The sequence below is a fragment of the Hylobates moloch genome, unplaced genomic scaffold, assembly GCF_009828535.3.
Source record: "Hylobates moloch isolate HMO894 unplaced genomic scaffold, HMol_V3 SCAFFOLD_47, whole genome shotgun sequence".
In the NCBI taxonomy this organism is placed as follows: Eukaryota; Metazoa; Chordata; class Mammalia; order Primates; family Hylobatidae; genus Hylobates; species Hylobates moloch.
The window spans coordinates 699413-712486 of record NW_026652322.1 but is presented as its reverse complement, the minus strand read 5'-3'; the positions used below and the strand labels follow the sequence as shown (position 1 = coordinate 712486).

The window sequence follows — 13074 nt, the reverse complement described above, 5'->3', positions numbered from 1 at the left end:
ATTTTAGAATGTGTATCCCAATTTTAGGCTGCACATGGCAGCATGGTTTATCAGGGATGGTTGGTTTCTTAGGTTGGGTTCCCGAAAACAAATTTTGAGACAGGAGCAATGTGCAAATGATTTATTAAGGAAGTGCTCCCAGGAAAAACAATTAAAGGAATGCAGAAAAGAAGTAAAGGAAGAGGAAGACGCCAAGCAAGGCTTTGATGCTGGCCACGTCCCAGCCTCAGCCTGATGCAGAGGTGAGTTCTGAAGGGGAAATTACACTTTATAGTTTGTTCCACTGCAATGAGGGAGCTGGGCTTTCACATCAGTGAAAGTGCAGGCTTTCCTGCACCAGTCAGTGGTTATGAACACAGGGAGGAAGGACACACAAACTCTCAGGCCATTCTCACTCCCTTTGTATGCTGGTGTGCAAAGCAACCCCAGCAGACCAGGTGTGATGCCCTCAGGTACAAGCCACTGGAAACAAAGGTCACAGAAAGTGGAGGATAACAGGACAGAAATGGTAAAAGGGATCCAGGGGGATATAGGTGAAGCACCAACAGCATCTGCCACGGTAGGACATGTGAAAAGAAGGCCTTGACATGCTTTTTATAGAATGCTTTGTACTAATTTAGGAGGATATCATTTAATATATTATTGCTTTTAAGTGAGTTCCCCTGGGAGTATAAAGAGATGTATCATGGGCCAATCCATTAATATTTCAAGATGAGAATGCCTCTTTGATAGCTGTGCATCTTATACTTGCAAGAACTCTGGGAACTATCTAGGCCATTTGAATCAGGTTTCTGCACACATCTTGACCAATTTAGTTTCTGAAATTCTATTTTGTCATTTTATACCCCCCACCCGCTGATTCTATGGTGAAAGTCAGTAGTCAAAGTCTTGTTGCATCTGAAAGTCTTCACAGACTTCCTTTCCCATTTGACCTATAAAGTGTACGTCTCATTGTATTAAAGGACAAGGATATTTCTCTTTTTTTTTTTTTTTTTGAGACGAAGTCTCGCTCTTGTCCCTCAGGCTGGAGTGCAATGGTGCGATCTCAGCTCACTGCAACCTCCACCTCCTGGGTTCAAGTGATTCTCCTGCCTTGGCCCCCCAAGTAGCTGGGGTTACAGGTGCCTGCCACCATGCTCAGCTAATTTTTGTATTTTTAGTAGAGACGGGGTTTTACCATGTTGGCCAGGCTAGTCTAGAACTCCTGACCTCAGGTGATCCACACGCTTTGGCCTCCCAAAGTGCTGGGATTACAGGCGTGAGCCACCACGCCCGGCCTCTTTTTTTTTTTTTTTTTTTTTTTAGAGATAGACTCTTGCTCTGTTGCCCAGGCTGGAGTGAGTGGCGTGAGTGGCGTGATCCTGACTCATTGCCCCTCAACCTCCCGGGCTCAAGCCATCCCCCCACCTCAGTCTCCTGAGTAGCTGGTATTACAGGTGCACACCACCATGCCCAGCTAATTTTTTAATTTTTTAGTAGAGACGTGGTCTCGCTATGTTGCCAAGGCTGGTCTCGAACTGCTGAGTTCAAGTTATCTGCCTGCCTCAGCCTCCCAAAGTGCTGCAATTATAGGTGTGAGCCACCACACCTGGCAGATATTTCAAATTTGAGTAGGAAAACTTTTAACAACTCTTTGATGATGATAGTATAGTATATTTTGTATATGGTGATATTTCTACACATCTCTAAACATATATTTCTATTTATGTGATCAGTATTTTTTCATCTGGATGAAATTAACAGAATAATACTGTTGTGAATCATGCCCTTCCATTATCTGCCAAAAAATGGCAGACACAGGCCAGGTGCAGTGGCTCATACCTATAATCCCGACACTTTGGGAGGCTGAGGCAAAAGGATTGCTTGAGCCCAAGAGTTCAAGACCAGCCAGGGCAACATAGTGAGACCCCTATCTCTACAAAAAAAAAAAAAAGGGGAGACATGATAGTACTGTGGTCTACAATGGAACACACTGGAACACATCCGTAGCATCTAATGACTTTTATCAAAAGTCCTTCATTCATCATACCCCCTTTATTTCACGTGAGCCATTCCAGGAATCATGTGAACAAGAAGATTCTTGGGTGCCATCAAGTGGCCATTTGGGGAAAATCACAGGTGATCTGGGTGTAAGACCATCAGCCTCTACATAATTGTCAGAGGAACCTAGTTGGAGGTTGAGGATTAAACCAAAGCCATGGCCTGAGAAGGGAGAAAATGGCTGAAGTAGCCAAAGATTATTTTTGTAAAGACTTTATTTTATTTTATTATTATTTTTTGAGATAGAGTCTCACTCTGTCACCCAGGCTGGAGTGCAGTGGTGCAATCTCGGCTCACTACAAGCTCCGCCTCCTGGGTTCAAGCGATTCTCCTGCCTCAGCCTCCCGAGTTTACCCGGGATTACAGACGCCCACCACGCCCAGCTAATTTTTGTATTTTTAGTAGAGATGGGGTTTCACCATGTCAGCCAGGCTGATCTCGAACTCCTGACCTCAGGTGATCCACCTGCCTTGGCTTCCCAAAGTGCTGAGATTAAAGGCGTGAGCCACTGTGCCTGGCCAGACTTTATTTTTTTGAGAGCAGTTTTAGGTTCATAGCAAAATTAAGAGGAAGGCACTGAGATATCTCATATGCCCCCCAATACATGCACAATCTCCCCCATTATCAACATCCCCCACCAGAGTGCTACATTTATTACAACTGATGAACCTACATTGACAAATCATTAAAGTGTATAGTTTATATTAAGGTTAATTCTTGGTGTTGTACAATCTATGGACAAATGGACAAATATATAGGACATGTGTCCACCATTTATAGTATCATACAGAGTATTTTCACTGCCCTAAAACTCCTCTATTCTCTGCCTATTCATCCCTTCCTGCCCTCAGTCCCTGGCAACCACTGATCTTTTTACCATCTCCACAGTTTTGTCTTTTCCAGAATGCCATATAGTTGGAATAATACAGTGTGTAGCCTTTTCAGACTGGCTTCTTTCACTTAGTATTATGGAATTAAGTTTTCCCCATGTCTCTTTACGGCTTGATAGCTCATTTCTTTTTAGTGCTGGATAATATTCCATTGTTTGAATGTATCACAATTTATCAATTCACCTACTGAAGGACATTTTAGTTACTTCCAAGTTTTGGCAGTTATGAATAAAGCTGCTATAAATACCTGTGCAGGGTTTTGTATGGACATAAGTTTTCAACTCCTTTGGGTAAATACCAGAGTGCCAACATTGGATCACATGGCAAGAGTAGGTTTAGTTTTGTAAGAAACTACCATACTGTCTTCCAAAGTGGCTGTGCCATTCTGCATTCCCATCAGCAATGACAGTTCCTGTTGCTCCACATGCTTGCCAGCATTTGATGTTGTAAGTGTTCTGGACTTTGGCCATTATAATAAGTATGCAATGACATCTTATTGTTGTTTTATTTTGCCTTTCCCTGATGAAAGGGAAATGTGGAGCATCTTTTCATATGCTTATTTGCCATCTGTTTATCTGCTTTGGTAAGGTGTCTGTTAAGGTCTTTGGCATATTTTTGGGTTTGCTTTTGTTTTTTGAGACAGAGTCTTGCTCTATTGCCCAGACTGGAGTGCAGTGGCACAATCATGGCTCACTGCAACCTCTGCCTCCTGGGCTCAAGCCATCCTCCCATTTCAGCCTAGCAAGTAGCTGGGACCACAGGCATGCACCACGACACCCAGCTAATTTTTATACTTTTTGTAGAGATGAGGTCTCACTATATTGCCCAGGCTGGTATTGAATTTCAGGGTTCAGGCAATCTTACTGCCTCAGCCTCCCAAAGTGTTAGGATTACAGGTGTGAGCTATCACACCAGGCCTTTGGCTCATTTTTTAATCAGGTTGTTTGTTTTCTTATTGTTAAGTTTTGAGAATTCTTTGCATATTTTGGATAATGGTCCATTATCAGATATATCTTTTGCAAACATTTTCTTTTGGTCTATGTCTTGTCTTTTTGTTCTCTTAAGAGTGTCTTTGGTAAAGCAGAAAATTTTAATTTTAATAAAGTCCAGCTTATTAATTCTGTCATGGATCATGCCTCTGGTGTTATATCTCAACAGTCATCACCGACTAACTGCAACCTCCACCTCCCAGGTTCAGGCAATTCTCCTGCTTCAGCTGTTTTAGTAGCTGGGATTATAGGCATGCGCCACCATGCCTGGCTAATTTTTGTATTTTTAGTAGACACGGGGGTTCACCACGTTGCCCAGACTGGTCTCTTAACTCCTGACCTCAGGTGATCTGCCCACCTCCAAAAGTACTGGGATTATAGGCGTAAGCCACCTTGACCGGCTGGAACATCTCATAACACTTCTTTGGAAGATACTTGCAAGGCATGTAAAAGTCATTCATCTAAAAACATTTGAAAATTTATTTCTCCTCATTGTTTTCCCATAAATATGAACAACCCAAAAGTTATAGATGGGCCAGGAGCAGTGGTTCATGCCTGTAATCCCAGCACTTTGGGAGGCCAAGGCAGGCAGATCACTTGAGGTCAGGAGTTCGAGACCAGCCTGGCCAACATTGTGAAACCCCGTCGCTACTAAAAATACAAAAATTAGCCAGGTGTCATGGCGCATGCCTGTAATCCCAGCTACTCAGGAGGCTGAGGCAGGAGAATTGCTTGAACCCGGGAGGCAGAGGTTGCAGTGAGCCAAGATCGCACCATTGCACTCCAGCCTGGGCAACAGAGCTAGACTCTGTCTCAAAAAAATAAAAATAAAAAACAAAAGTTATAGGTGGAATAAAAAAATATTGACGGATTTATTAGAAGAGTAGACGTTTTGATAAAAACAATCACTTAATCACCTATCAGAACGTCAGACAAAAATCAAAATGGGCACATTATACCACTTCATGCTCTGAAACCAATGAACAGACTCATCTACATGAAAGATGATAGTAAAATGTCTTTAAGGACAGTAAGGGTTCATTCAGGTGGGCAGTAATTGCAACAGTTGCAAACCCAAGTATCAGTCAGGGTCCTGGCGGAAAAGAGTTGGCAAACTCAAGAGTTTTTTTTTTTTTTGAGATGGAGTCTCGCTCTGCCGCCCAGGCTGGAGTGCAGTGGCGTGATCTCGGCTCACAGCAACCTCTGCCTCCTGGGTTCAAGCAATTCTCCTGCCTCAGCCTCCCGAGTAGCTGGGATTACAGGCGCATGCCACCACACTTGGCTATTTTTTGTATTTTTAGTAGAGACAGGATTTCGCCGTGTTAGCCAGGATGGTCTTGATCTCCTGACCTCGTGATCCACCTGCCTTGGCCTCCCAAAGTGGTGGGATTACAGGTGTGAGCCACTGTGCCCAGCCAAAAGAGGATATTTAAGAGATGCTAATGAAGTGATTACTTAGTAAAGTATAGGTAGGGTTCAGGGAACCACAAAGAATGAAACTAGCAACAGAAGGAAACCACCACCACACTTCTTAGTTGAGAGGGCAAAAGGAAAGAGAGGTTCTTGAAATCTGATGTATAGCTACAGCACAAAAGCCACCTGACAGCGGTTATGACCTCGGGCAAAGGATGCAGCCACCACCAGTGAACCAGGACCTGGCTCTGTACTCCCACCCTTTGATCTGGTGATACATGTCACAGGCCAAATCCAGCCTCCTGATTGACAGATAGAAATGGGTCTGAAGGGCCAATCAGAAAAAGATCTAGTACATCCAACTTCAATTTGGCTTTAAAAAGTTAGGGCATTTTGGCTGGGCATGGTGGCTCATGACTGTCATCCCAGAGCTTTGGGAGGCTGAGGTGGGAGGATGGTTTGAGACCCCGAGTTTGAGTCTGCAGTAAGCTATGATGGCACCACTGTACTCCAGGCTGGGTGACAGAGCACACCACCATCTCCAAAAAAAAAAAAAAAAAAGCCTGCACTTTGGGAGGCCGAGGCGGGCGGATCACGAGGTCAGGAGATCAAGACCACAGTGAAACCCCGTCTCTACTAAAAATACAAAAAAATTAGCCAGGCGTGGTGGCGGGCGCCTGTAGTCCCAGCTACTCGGAGAGGCTGAGGCAGGAGAATGGCGTGAACCCGGAAGGCGGAGCTTGCAGTGAGCCGAGATCGCGCCACTGCACTCCAGCCTGGGCGACAGAGCAAGACTCCGTCTCAAAAAAAAAAAAAAAGCCTGGCATGGTGGCTCTCAAGTCTGTTACCCCAACACTTTAAAGAGGCCAAGGAAGGAGGATCACTTGAGTCTAGCATTTTGAGACCTGCCTGGGCAACATGGTGAAACCCCATCTCTACAAAAAATACAAAACTTAAAAAGAAAAAAAATCAAAAATTAGCCAAGCAACACATACCTGTGGTTCCAGCTACTCTGGAAACTGACGTGTGAGGATCACATGAGCCTGGGGAGGTTGAGGCTGCAGGGAGCTCAGACTGAACCACTGCACTCCAGCCTGGGAGACAGAGTGAGACCCTGTCTCAAAACAAAACAAAACAAAACAAAACAAAACAAAACAAAACAAAACACACAAAATTAGTCGGGCTCCCCCTTGAGCCCAGGAGTTGAGGCTGGAGCAAGCCATAATGCGGCCACTGTACTCTAGCCTGGGCAACACAGTGAGACACTGTCTCTGAAAAAAAAAAAAGAGTTAGTCCGGGTGCGGTGGCTCACGCCTGTAATCCCAGCACTTTGGGAGGCTGAGGCAGGTGGATCACGAGGTCAAGAGATCGAGACTATCCTGGCTAACACAGTGAAACCCTGTCTCTACTAAAAATACAAAAAATTAGCCAGGTGTGGTGGCGGGCGCCTGTAGTCCCAGCTACTCGGGAGGCTGAGGCAGGAGAATGGTGTGAACCCGGGAGGTGGAGCTTGCAGTGAGCTGAGATCGCATCACTGCACTCCAACCTGGGCGACAGAGTGAGACTCTGTCTCAAAAAAAAAAAAAAAAGTTAGGGCATTTTATTATTTCATTAAACAAGATTTCCTGAAGTAGGGCAGCTCAGCCCCATGGTTGGTGGATTTGCTGATGTTGTGGAGGGCCCTCAGTCTTTCTCTTCATTCCATCCTGATCACAAGAAGGCTGCTGCAGCTCCAGATGCCACATTCAGCCTCAGCAAGGATTAGCAAAAGAGAATGAGTCTTCCTGGGGGGTCTCTTTTAAAGAATGAGGAAACTTCTTGGAAGCCTCCCCATGAGATCTCTGTCTCATGGGCCAGAACTGTATCACATGTCCATGCTGGGCCAATCCTCATCCAGGGAAAAGGTGCCCGGCTAATCAAGATTTGCCCCTGAGCTGGGGATGGTGTTGGTTGGTGGAGGGGAGCATAGATGTGCCTACAAAAAACAAGATTCTGCTAACAGAAAAGAGGGAAGAAAGGCTTTGTGAAGGCAAAGGTGTATGAAAAAGACTGCAAGACAATTGTGAGGTTTTTAGTAGACTGGAGGTAGAATAAAGATGTTGGAGGCTGGGCACAGAGGCTCATGTCTGTAGTCCCAACACTTTCAGAGGCTGGGCAGAGAGGCTCATGTCTGTAGTCCCAACACTTTGGGAGGCTGAGGTGGTAGGATTGCTTGAGGCCAGGAGTTCAGAGACCAGCCTGGGCAACACAGACTCCATCTCTACAAAAAAATACAAGCAGGCAGCCGGGCGCAGTGACTCATGCCTGTAATCCCAGCACTTTGGGAGGCCGAGACAGGTGGTTCACGAGGTCAGGAGATCGAGACCATCCCAGCTAACATGGTGAAACCCTGTCTCTACTAAAAATAAAAAAAATTAGCCAGGCATGGTGGTGGGCACCTGTAGTCCCAGCTACTTGGGAGGCTGAGGCTGGAGAATGGCATGAACCCAGGAGGCGGGGCTTGCAGTGAGCTGAGATCGCACCATTGCAGTCCAGCCTGGGCAACAGAGTGAGACTCCATCTCAAAAAATAAAAATAAAAATACAAGCAGGCATGATGGCTCACACCTGTAATCCCAGCACTTTTGGAGGTGGGTGGATCACTTGAGGTCAGGAGCTCAAGACCAACCTGGCCAACACAGTGAAACCCCGTCTCTACTAAAAATACAAAATTAGTCAGGCGTCGTGGCAGGCACCTGTAACCCCAGCTATTCGGGAGGCTGAGGAAGGAGAATTGCTTGAACCTGGGAAGCACAGGTTGCAGTGAGCTGACACTGCGCCACTGCACCCCAGCCTGAGCGAAAGAGGGAGACTCTGTCTGGAAAAAAAAAAAATTACTAGGATGGTGAAGTGTACCTCTAGTTCCAACTACTCAGGAGGCTGAAGTGGGAGGAAGGCTTGAGCCTGGGAGGTCGACGCTGCAGTGAGCTGTGACTGCATCACTGCACTCCAGCCTGGGTGACAGAGCAGGACCCTATCTCCAAAAAAAAAAAAAAAAAAAGATGCTGGGTTTACTGGGGGGCAAAGAGCATAAGGGTAATATGACCAGCAGAGATGAGTAAAATGTAATATTTACATATTCGACAGTTGATAGGAATTGCATTTTGGTTTTTAGAAGGAGTGCTGAGGTGGAGCAGCCCCATAAAGAGGGACACCAGGATGAAAACACAAGAAGCCTCTACGAAGACAGCTGTCCTGGCCACAGAACACAGGCTGGAGGCACAGCAGGTGCTTTCCAGTGTAAGAAGAATGATCACAGGCACCAGGGCGTTGTCTCCATTAGTCTGTGTTTGTATAATGAAGGTTTTTTTTTTTTAATGGAAGAGTGAACTGCTTACTGTAATCAGGGATACCTAATGCTAGGACTCATTTAAGGGAAGAAAAAGCCTTTCAGATGTTAAGACCAAGGTAATCATTTGACATTGCTAGCTTGAGTTAGATGTAGTAGACGTTTTGTATCTGAAGTATATTTTAATATTTACTGTCAGCTAAGGCCAGACATGTCCAGGAAGCTATGCATTTGTGAACTTGTGGTGAGCCCAGGGCCCTTGAAGATGCCTACTTCTCTAGAAGAAAATGAGTGTCTCTTATTCATTTGTCATGTTCAAGTAATGGATTTATTTTAATAGCTTTGTGGCCCTTTTGTACACAAGAAGGAAGGTAGATTAAGAAATCTCTTTTGGCCGGCCACAGTGGCTCACGCATGTAGCCCAGCACTTTGGGAGGCCGAAGTGGGTGGATGACTTGAGGTCAGGAGTTCAAGACTAGCCTGGCCAACATGGAGAAACCCAGTCTCTACTAAAAATACAAAAATTAGCTGAGCGTGGTGGCGTGCACTTGTAATCCCAGCTACTCAGTAGGCTGAGGCAGCATAATTGCTTGAACCCAGGAGGCAGAGGTTGCAGTGAGCCAAGATCACACCACTGCACTCCAGCCTGGGCGACAGAGTGAGACTCTGTCTCAAAAATAAATACATTAATTAATTAATCTCTTTTGAGGGTACGGTATGGTGGCTCAAGCCTGATACCAGCATTTTGGGAGGTGGGAAGATTGCTTGAGCCCAGGAGTTCAGGACCAGCCTGGGCAACAAAATGAGACTAGGTCTCTATTAAAAAATAATTAAAAATTAGCTGGGCATGGTGATACATGTCTGTAGTCCCAGCTACTCAGGAGGCTGAGGTGGGAGGATGGCTTGGGTCCTGGAGGTCGAGGCTGTAGTGAGCCATGATGGCATCACTGTACTCCAGCATGGGTAACAGAGCAAGGCCCTGCCAAAAAAAAAAAAAAAGAAGAAATCTCTTTTGAGGTCCTTTAATGAGGGGGAGACCAACAGAAGGCTGCTAACATATTGGATAAGAACACAATTTCCAGGAAACGTTCTGTTATTTAAATCACTCTTGAGTTAGGAAGTCCAGGAGCTCTGGGCTGAAATTGAAGATTAAACATGCTTATCTAGATCCATTCCCCCAAAAACCTACTATAGTAAAGTGACTGTATATATAGTAAAAACTACAACAAGTCTACAAGAATGAGAACAGAAGAGATGACAGCAGGTCAGGCATGGTGGCTCACGCCTATAATCCCTGCACTTTGGAAGGCCAAACCGGGTAGATCACTTGAGCCAAGGAATTCAAGACCAGCCTGGCCAACATGGTGAAACCTTGTCTCTACTAAAAATACCCAAAAAAAAAGTAGCCAGGCGTGGTGGCACACACTTGTAATCCCAGCTACTTGGGAGGCTGAGACAGGAAAATTGCTTGAACCTGGGAGGCAGAGGTTGCAATGATCTGAGATCGCACCACTGCACTCCAGGCTGGGCCATAGAGGGAGACTGTCTCAAAAATAAACAAACAAAAACAAAAACAAAAACAGAAAAAAAAATTAGCCAAGCTTGATGGCACATGCCTGTGGTCCCAGCTACTCAGGAGGCTAAGATGGGAGGATCACTTGAGCCTGGGAGACGGAGGTTGCTGTGAGCCAAGATGGTGCCACTGCACGCCAGCCTGGCCGGCAGAACAAAACCCTGTCTCAAAAAAGAAAAACAAACAAAAAGACAGAGAGAGAGAGAGAGAGACAACAGCAGCAAGTTTTTGGAACCTAGAAAGCAGAAGAGTGGTGACTGTCTTAGCTGACCTAAGAAGGAACCATTCCTGGGCCAGTAGTGGGCAGGGTTCTCCAGAGAAACAATAGGAGGCGATAAGGGGTGTGTATGTGTGTGTGCGTGTGCGTGTGTGTGTGCGCGCACATATGTAGGAGAGACAGAAAGAAAGAGACAAAGACAGTGGGAAAGAAAAGGAATTGGCTTGCATGATTATTTGGCTGGTAAATCCAAAATCCGTAGTGTGGATGTAGAGGTATTTTACAGCAGACCAAGTAAGTTGGCTGTAAAATACCTCTTGCTGGGGCAAAAGGTCAGTCTTTATTCAGGCCTCCAACTAACTGGATGAGATCACCCACACTATGAGGAATGTTATGAACTGAACACTTGTGTCCCCCCAAATCACATTAAAGCCCTAACCCTCAGGGTGATGGTATTTGGAGATGGGGCCTTTGGGAGCAATGAGGGCATATGGGAGCCCTCATGATGGGATTAGTGGCTTTGTAAGAAGAGACACAAGAGATCTCTCTCTGCACCTTGTGAGGAAGACACAGTGAGAAGGCAGCCATCTGCAAGCCAGCAAGAGGGTCCTCACCAGAAAGCAAACTGCCTAGCACCTTGACCTTGGACCTTCCAGCCCCCAGAACTGTGAGAAATGTTTCTGTTGTTTAACCAGCATGTGTATAGTATTTTATTATAGTAGGCTGAGCAGACCAAGACAGAGAGCAATTGACTTCACTCAAGCCTACTGATTTAAATGTGAATTTCTTTTTTATTTTGTTTTTGTAGAGACAGGGTCTTGCAATGTTGCCCAGGTTGGTCTCAAAACCTGGGCCTCAAGTAATCCTCCCACCTTGGCCTCCCAAAATGCTGGGATTACAAGCATGAACCACCAGATCCCACCTAAATGCTAATTTCATCCAAAAACACCCTCACAGAAACACCCAGAATAATGTTTGTCCAAATATCTGGGCACTTGGCCCAGTCAATTTGACACATATTAACCATCACAGTATCCTAAAAAGGCACAGAAACTGACAGAACCAGGCATCTCTGGAATTGGGAGTGAAAGGAGGTCCAAAATAATGAGAACTGGGTGAAAGCAGTTTGAGATGCAGCTAGATCCTGAGATCCTCTCACCCACTCCACACTTATTAGCAACTGCCCCTCCCTTGTCTCCAAGAAGAGGCATTAGTACCTACAGATGCTAAAATAAAGGTCTGTGGACTGAGGAAACCAGCATCGTTGAGGATGTGAGTACTGTACCAAAAATAAGGGCTTAAGTGACTACTGCTATTGAATGTCAGATGCTGAGTCCAGCTCTGTTCTCCCACTGGGCTCCCTGAGGTGGCAGCCAGAGCATTACCAGGAGATTGGAACATTTAAAGAGGCTTCTCTGGGGAATCCAAGCAGCCTCAAACACCTAAATAAAGTGATCCTGGAGGTATCCCAACATAGGGCCTCCCCAGGGCACATGATAGTGACAAGCACAATTCGTAAGCCCTACCCAACTTCCCATTGGTCTTTAATCCCTCTCTTATAATGATAAGACAAGCAAATATATCCAGATATTTGATATTGTTCCATGGATCCTTGAGGCTTGGTGTATTTTTATTCAGTTCTTTTTTTCTCTGTTTTTCAGACTGGATCATTTTTCTTGATCTGTCTTTAAGTTGCCTATCTTTGTCTTCTGCCTTTTTTATAGGAAGTCAAGTCCATCTTAAAATACTTTTTGTTTCAGTTATTATACTTTTCAGTTCTAGAATTTCTAGATGGTACTTTGCTATAATTGACATTTATCTGCTTGGTGGTTTTCTTTTTTTTTTTTGAGAAAGAGTCTTGTCCTGTTGCCTGTGCTGGAGTGCAATGGTGCAATATCCACTCACTGTAACCTCCTCCTCCCAGGTTGAAGAGATTCTCCTGCCTCAGCCTCAGTAGCTGAAATTACAGGTATGCGCCACCATGCCCGGCTAATTTTTGTATTTTTAGTAGAGACGGGGTTTCACCATGTTGGCCAGGCTGTTCTCAAACTCCTGACCTCAAGTGATCCGCCCGCCTTGGCCTCCCAAGTGCTAGGATTACAGGCAGGAGCCACCAGCTTGTCTGCTCGGTTTTCTATTCACTCACTCAGTAAGATCTTTCCTGGATGGGTGTGGTGGCTCATGCCTGTAATTCCAACACTGGGAGGCCGAGGTGGGTGGACTGCTGGAGCCCACGAGTTTGAGACCAGCCTGGGCAACAGGGTGAAACCTGTCTCTGCAAAACAACAACAACAACAACAACAAACAAACAAACAAAAAATCCAAAAATTGGCCGGGCGCGGTGGCTCAAGCTTGTAATCCCAGCACTTTGGGAGGCCGAGGCGGGCGGATCACGAGGTCAGGAGATCGAGACCACGGTGAAACCCCGTCTCTACTAAAAATACAAAAAATTAGCCGGGCGTGGTGGCGGGCGCCTGTAGTCCCAGCTACTCGGAGAGGCTGAGGCAGGAGAATGGCGTGAACCCGGGAGGCGGAGCTTGCAGTGAGCCGAGATTGCGCCACTGCACTCCAGCCTGGGTGACAGAGCGAGACTCCGTCTCAAAAAAAAAAAAAAAAAAAAAAAAA

General features: G+C 45.6%; 1 long non-coding RNA gene across 1 annotated transcript in view; it reads right to left on the bottom strand.

The window, feature by feature from the left end:
* Positions 1–9557: 9557 nt before the first annotated feature.
* Positions 9558–13074, bottom strand: part of LOC131382544 (uncharacterized) — a 15649-nt gene continuing 12132 nt past the window's right edge. The window contains exon 4 of the long non-coding RNA XR_009212102.1: positions 9558–9638. This is a non-coding gene — a long non-coding RNA (uncharacterized LOC131382544). The remainder of the gene's footprint in view (positions 9639–13074) is intronic.